This window comes from Cebus imitator, unplaced genomic scaffold, assembly GCF_001604975.1.
Source record: "Cebus imitator isolate Cc_AM_T3 unplaced genomic scaffold, Cebus_imitator-1.0 Scaffold61, whole genome shotgun sequence".
NCBI classification, from domain to species: Eukaryota; Metazoa; Chordata; class Mammalia; order Primates; family Cebidae; genus Cebus; species Cebus imitator.
The window spans coordinates 6,312,947-6,318,165 of NW_016107376.1; the positions used below are offsets into that span (position 1 = coordinate 6,312,947).

The following is a 5,219-nucleotide window of genomic DNA, read 5'->3' on the forward strand; positions in this document are numbered from 1 at the left end:
CCCCATGTTGGTCAGGCTAGTCTTGAACTCCTGACTTCAGGTGATCCGCCTGCCTCGGCCTCCCAAAGTACTGGAATTACAGGCATGAGCCACCACACCCAGCCAAAAATGCCAGTTTCTAAGTAGGTAACCCCACATCTGTCTTTGACTTCCACGCAACCAGTGCTTAAGCTAGATGTGATTAAATTGCCAGAAGCACCTTTTCCACTGCAGCTGGTATGTCTTTGGGGATATGTGGTCTCCTGGGATTCATCTGCTTCCCGCATCATGCCTGGGCTCCTCCACTTGCTGTTCTCCCTGCCTCTGAAGAGGCCACATAAATAGCCACGTTGATTGTGTGCATAGCAGGGGTCAAACACAACACTTGGTATTTATGATATGCAAATAAACACCCAGCCAGATGACGCAGCAGCCGCCCTGAGACTGGCTGGCTTCTAAATAGCTCTACCGAGACAGGTTCCTACTACTCAGGGAACCCCGTTGACCTTCGATGCAATTTGAAGAAGCAAATCAAAACCAAATGCTGTCATTGGATCCCAAAGCACTGCAGGGGAGCATCCCATAGCCTCTCTCACTCCAAAAGAAGCCATGAACCAGTAGTAATTTACGAACAGATCTAGTTTCTCAGTCTGAAAATCAGAAGACTTTGCTAGTATAAGAACAGTGACCACCTGGGACTCAAAAGACACATATCTTTTATCTCCCAGTGTTCCTTTGAATATATTCTTTCCTTGCCTCTCAATAAAAACACAGGCGGTCCCTTGACTTTTCTGATCCCTCTCAGGTGTTACGAAGTCACCCAGGCACTTTAAATGTCAAATTAAGCTTTTCTTTTCTTTTTTGAGACAGAGTCTTGCTCTATCACCCAGGCTGGAGTACAGTGGCGCCATGTCGGCTCACTGAAACCTCTGCCTCTTGGATTCAAGTGATTCTCCAGCCTCAGCCTCCTGAGTAGCTGGGACTGCAGGCACGCGCCACCGTGCCTGGCTAATTTTTTATACTTTTAATAAAGACGCAGTTTCACCGTGTTGGCCAGGATGGTCTCCATCTACTGACCTCATGATCCACCTGCCTTGGCCTCCCAAAGTTCTGAAATTACAGGCATGAGCCACCACACCTAGCCGCAAAATAAGTTTTTATTAAGAATTTAGAGTGTCCAGTTCTTTTTCACAATCAAAGCTTCAAACTTGCTGTAAAGTTAATTCTCTCCATTCCCCCATCTGGGCTCCATCCCTGCTTCAGTTTGTCTGATGTCGGGGACGACTGTTAAGCTCTTCAGGTAACCCTAATGGAGCCTCTCTTACTAGCTCCAAGGAGAACAGTCCATCTTCCGCCTTCCCCTGTGGGTAGCAGCGAGCTCACAGAACATCTCCCTCTCAAGAACATTTCTAAAAATGCCCTCTCAGCTTCCATCCTCCTAAACATTTTATACCGCAATTGTGGGTAAGAGGTTTTTGGGGTCATCTCACAGAAGATTTTTCCAAATGGTGATAAAATGCACACAACATGAAATCTACCATTGTAACCATTTTTCAGCGGCCAGTTCAGTAAGGTATATTCCCATCGTTGTGCAACAGATCTTTGGAATACTTGTCATCTTGCAAAGCTGAAACTTTACCCACGAAACAGTCACTCGCCTTTCCTCTCCCCCCAGCTGCTGGGAACCATCATTTTACTTTCTGTTGGATGGAAGTACAGTCAAAGTTATTTGTCTTTCTGTTGAAGTGGAATCAAAGTTATTTGTCTTTTAGTAACCATAGAGTTTTAATATCCAAACCAAGATACCACTGCCAGTGAAAAGAGGGATTAGTGAATAATTATCCCATGATGTCAAACAAACCAGGATTGTGACTGGCAAACAAAGGCTCATGTTGACCAGGCTAACCAGCATAGCGACATAGCTAACCAGCATGGAGACCCAGCTAACCAGCATGGTGGCCTAGCTAACCAGCATGGAGACCCAGCTAACCAGCATGGAGACCTAGCTAACCAGCATGGTGGCCTAACTAACCAGCATGGAGACCTAACTAACCAGCATGGTGACCTAGCTAACCAGCATGGTGACCTAGCTAACCAGCATGGTGGCCTAGCTAACCAGCATGGAGACCTAGCTAACCAGCATGGTGACCCAGCTAACCAGCATGGTGACCCAGCTAACCAGCATGGAGACCTAGCTAACCAGCATGGTGGCCTAACTAACCAGCATGGAGACCTAGCTAACCAGCATGGTGACCTAACTAACCAGCATGGTGGCCTAGCTAACCAGCATGGAGACCTAGCTAACCAGCATGGTGGCCTAGCTAACCAGCATGGAGACCTAGCTAACCAGCATGGAGACCTAGCTAACCAGCATGGTGGCCTAGCTCACCAGCTCTTGGCCCCTTGCTTTCCACCTCTCCTATCGAATGTTCTGCGCATGGCCGCATGGCCCTCTTGAGTGATACTGCTTATCATAAAGTGTCAGCCAGGACTTCCAGTTTACTATCTTGTGGCTCTAGTCAGGCAGTGGTGAAGTTACCCACAGATAGCAGAATTCATGACAAACCTGTGTAGGTGAGAATCGAACCAGTGATTGGGGAGACTTCAAAGAGCTCCAGTGAGGCCGGGCACAGTGGCTCATGCCTGTAATCTCAACACTTTGGGAGATTGAGGCGGGAGGATTGCTTGAGGCCAGGAGTCCAGGACCAGCCAGGACAACATAGAGAGACCCTTGATTCCCCCAAAAAAATGTGTTTAATTAGCTGGGCGTGGTGGTACATGCTTGTAGTCCCAGCTACTTGGGAGGCTGAGGTGGGAGGATTGTTTGAGCCCAGGAGTTCAAGGCTACGGTGAGCTATGATCACATCACTGCACTCCAGCCTGGGCAGCAGAGCAAGACCCTGAGTCAGGAAAACAAAACAAAACAGAAAAGATCCGTGGCCAGTGAAATGGTTCATCCAACCACCCAATTCTTTCTCTCTAGCTTTTCCAGCAGGTGTTTCTGGTGGCTGCACGGGGTTTCACAGATTTCTTCACCAATGCTTATAATCTTTCTGGAAGGTGTACACTGGCATTGGCTGCACTGCATGGGGTCCCTGTATTCCCTGGAGGGAGCACAGACTCCTTGCCATGGGTGTCTCTTCTCTGGCTTTTGAAGAGGAAGGCCAAGAGCCAGAGAAGCTCTGCCCTGCAGCCTCTCCCATCCCCACATTTGACTGAAAACCAAATCCCAGTCCTACCTTTAATGAGCATTAGAAGTCACAGCAGGGAGAATTTCCTCTGCATGTGTGTGTGTATTTTTAGGCATGCACATGTGTATTTTTAAATTTTTTTTTTTGAAACAGAGCCTTGCTCTGTCGCCAGGCTGGAGTGCAGTGGCATGATCTCAGCTCAATGCGACCTCCACAACTCTGGGTTCAAGCGATTCCCCTGCCTCAGCCTCCTGAGTAGCTGGGAGTACAGGTGCATGCCACCACATCCACCTAATTTTTTTGTATTTTTAGTGTAGACAGGGATTCACCATGTTGACCAGGATGGTCTCAATCTCTTGACCTCCTGACCCTGATTGGCCTCCCAAAGTGCTGGAATTACAGGCGTGAGCCACCACCCCCAGCAGCACATGTGTATTTTTAAGTACATAATTGAGTTTATGTTTAAGGTTTGAAAACCCATTAAAAAAAACTGGATCACTGGCCAGATTCACCACTAGCCATGTCTATGAGAGAGTGCTCGCCCATCCCAAGAGAGAACAGAACGCTGTGGGGCGCTGCCCCAGCTGCCCTGGTGCTGACAGGCTGGAAGAAGTGAGTTGTCCTCCATAGAGACCCCAGAGCAGGTATGAGAAGACGGCCCTCATGGAAGAACCATCTGATGAGGGCGGGGAGCTTTCTATGGACAAGGGGTGTCACTGCAAAGTAGGGCTTCTCTGTTTTATCCCTCACTGCTAGCTCCTTTTAAATAATGAGTTTTATGGAGTTCTTTTTTTCTTTTTTTGAGATGGCGTTTCGCTCTGTCACCTACGCTAGAATGCAGTGGTGTGATCTCAGCTCACTGCAACCTCTGCCTCCTGGATTCAAGCAATTGTCCTGCCTCAGCCTCCTGAGAAGCCAGGACTATAGGTGCACGCCACCATGCCCGGCTAATTTTTGTATTTTAGTAGAGATGGGGTTTCATCATGTTGGCCAGACTGGTCTTGAACTCCTGATCTCAGGTGTTCCTCCCACCTCAGCCTCCCAAAGTTCTTGGATTACAGGTGTGAGCCACCGGGCCCAGCCAGAGTTTTGTTGAGTTTTAATCAAAGACTGTCTTGTGATCTGTGATTAATCCAGACTAGGATTCAGTAGGCAAAGAAGTAGAAGGCCACGAGGGGAACACCTCGTCACTGTCCATTTCTCCCCATCCCCCAAAGCCTAAGGCACCCACTCATCTACTCTCTATCTCTATGGATTTGCCTGTTCTGGAAATGAAACCATATGGTATATGGCCGTTCATTGTCTGGCTTCTTTGACTTAGCAAATGTTTGCAAGGTTCATCCCTGTTGCAATGCGCATTAGTACCACATTCCTTTTTTAGGGTTGCATAATATTCTATCATCCTTTGATGTTTATTTCAGCATTTTCTACAGCAAACACACACACACCAAATGATGCCTCAGACTTCTGTATCTGCAGTCATTCTTTCCCCTCACATAGCTGCCCAGCTTTGCGCCTGGTTTCTTTCTGATACTGACTTGATGTCACTTCACCAAGGCCTTCCCTGGCCACCTTGTTAACAATGGCAAACCCTGTTCTGTCCTTCTCTGCTTCACATTTGTGCTTGAAACCTGTTATCCTCTAGCTTACTGTATGTGCCATGTAGTTTTCTGATTCATTTCTTATGTATTTGCTCACCTCTCCCTTCATAAGAATGTACCGGGCAGTTTTATCCATTGCTGTATTCTTGGTGCCTGACACCATGCTGGACCCATGGTAGATACTCAGCAAAGTGGTTGTTGAATGGATAAAAGTTATCGGAGCGGAATAGCTAATCACCTGTTGTGACCCACTGCTAATGTCAAAGACTCTTCTGTATGTCTGTGGATAGTGACCTCATAGATTGATGCATTAAGAACATAACTGGGGCCAGGCACAGTGGCTCATGCCTATAATCTGAGCACTTTGGGAGGCTGAGGTGGGTGGATCACCTGAGGTCAGGAGTTTGAGACCAGTCTGGCCAACATAATGAAACCCTGTCTCTACTAA

At 47.6% G+C, this 5,219-nt stretch overlaps 1 protein-coding gene and 1 long non-coding RNA gene across 11 annotated transcripts in view; one reads left to right on the plus strand and one right to left on the minus strand.

The window, feature by feature from the left end:
- The window catches only part of FRMD4A (FERM domain containing 4A), a 679,547-nt gene that overhangs the window by 596,431 nt on the left and 77,897 nt on the right, over positions 1-5,219 (plus strand). The window lies entirely within an intron of this gene.
- The window catches only part of LOC108305259, a 19,447-nt gene that overhangs the window by 1,251 nt on the left and 12,977 nt on the right, over positions 1-5,219 (minus strand). The window lies entirely within an intron of this gene.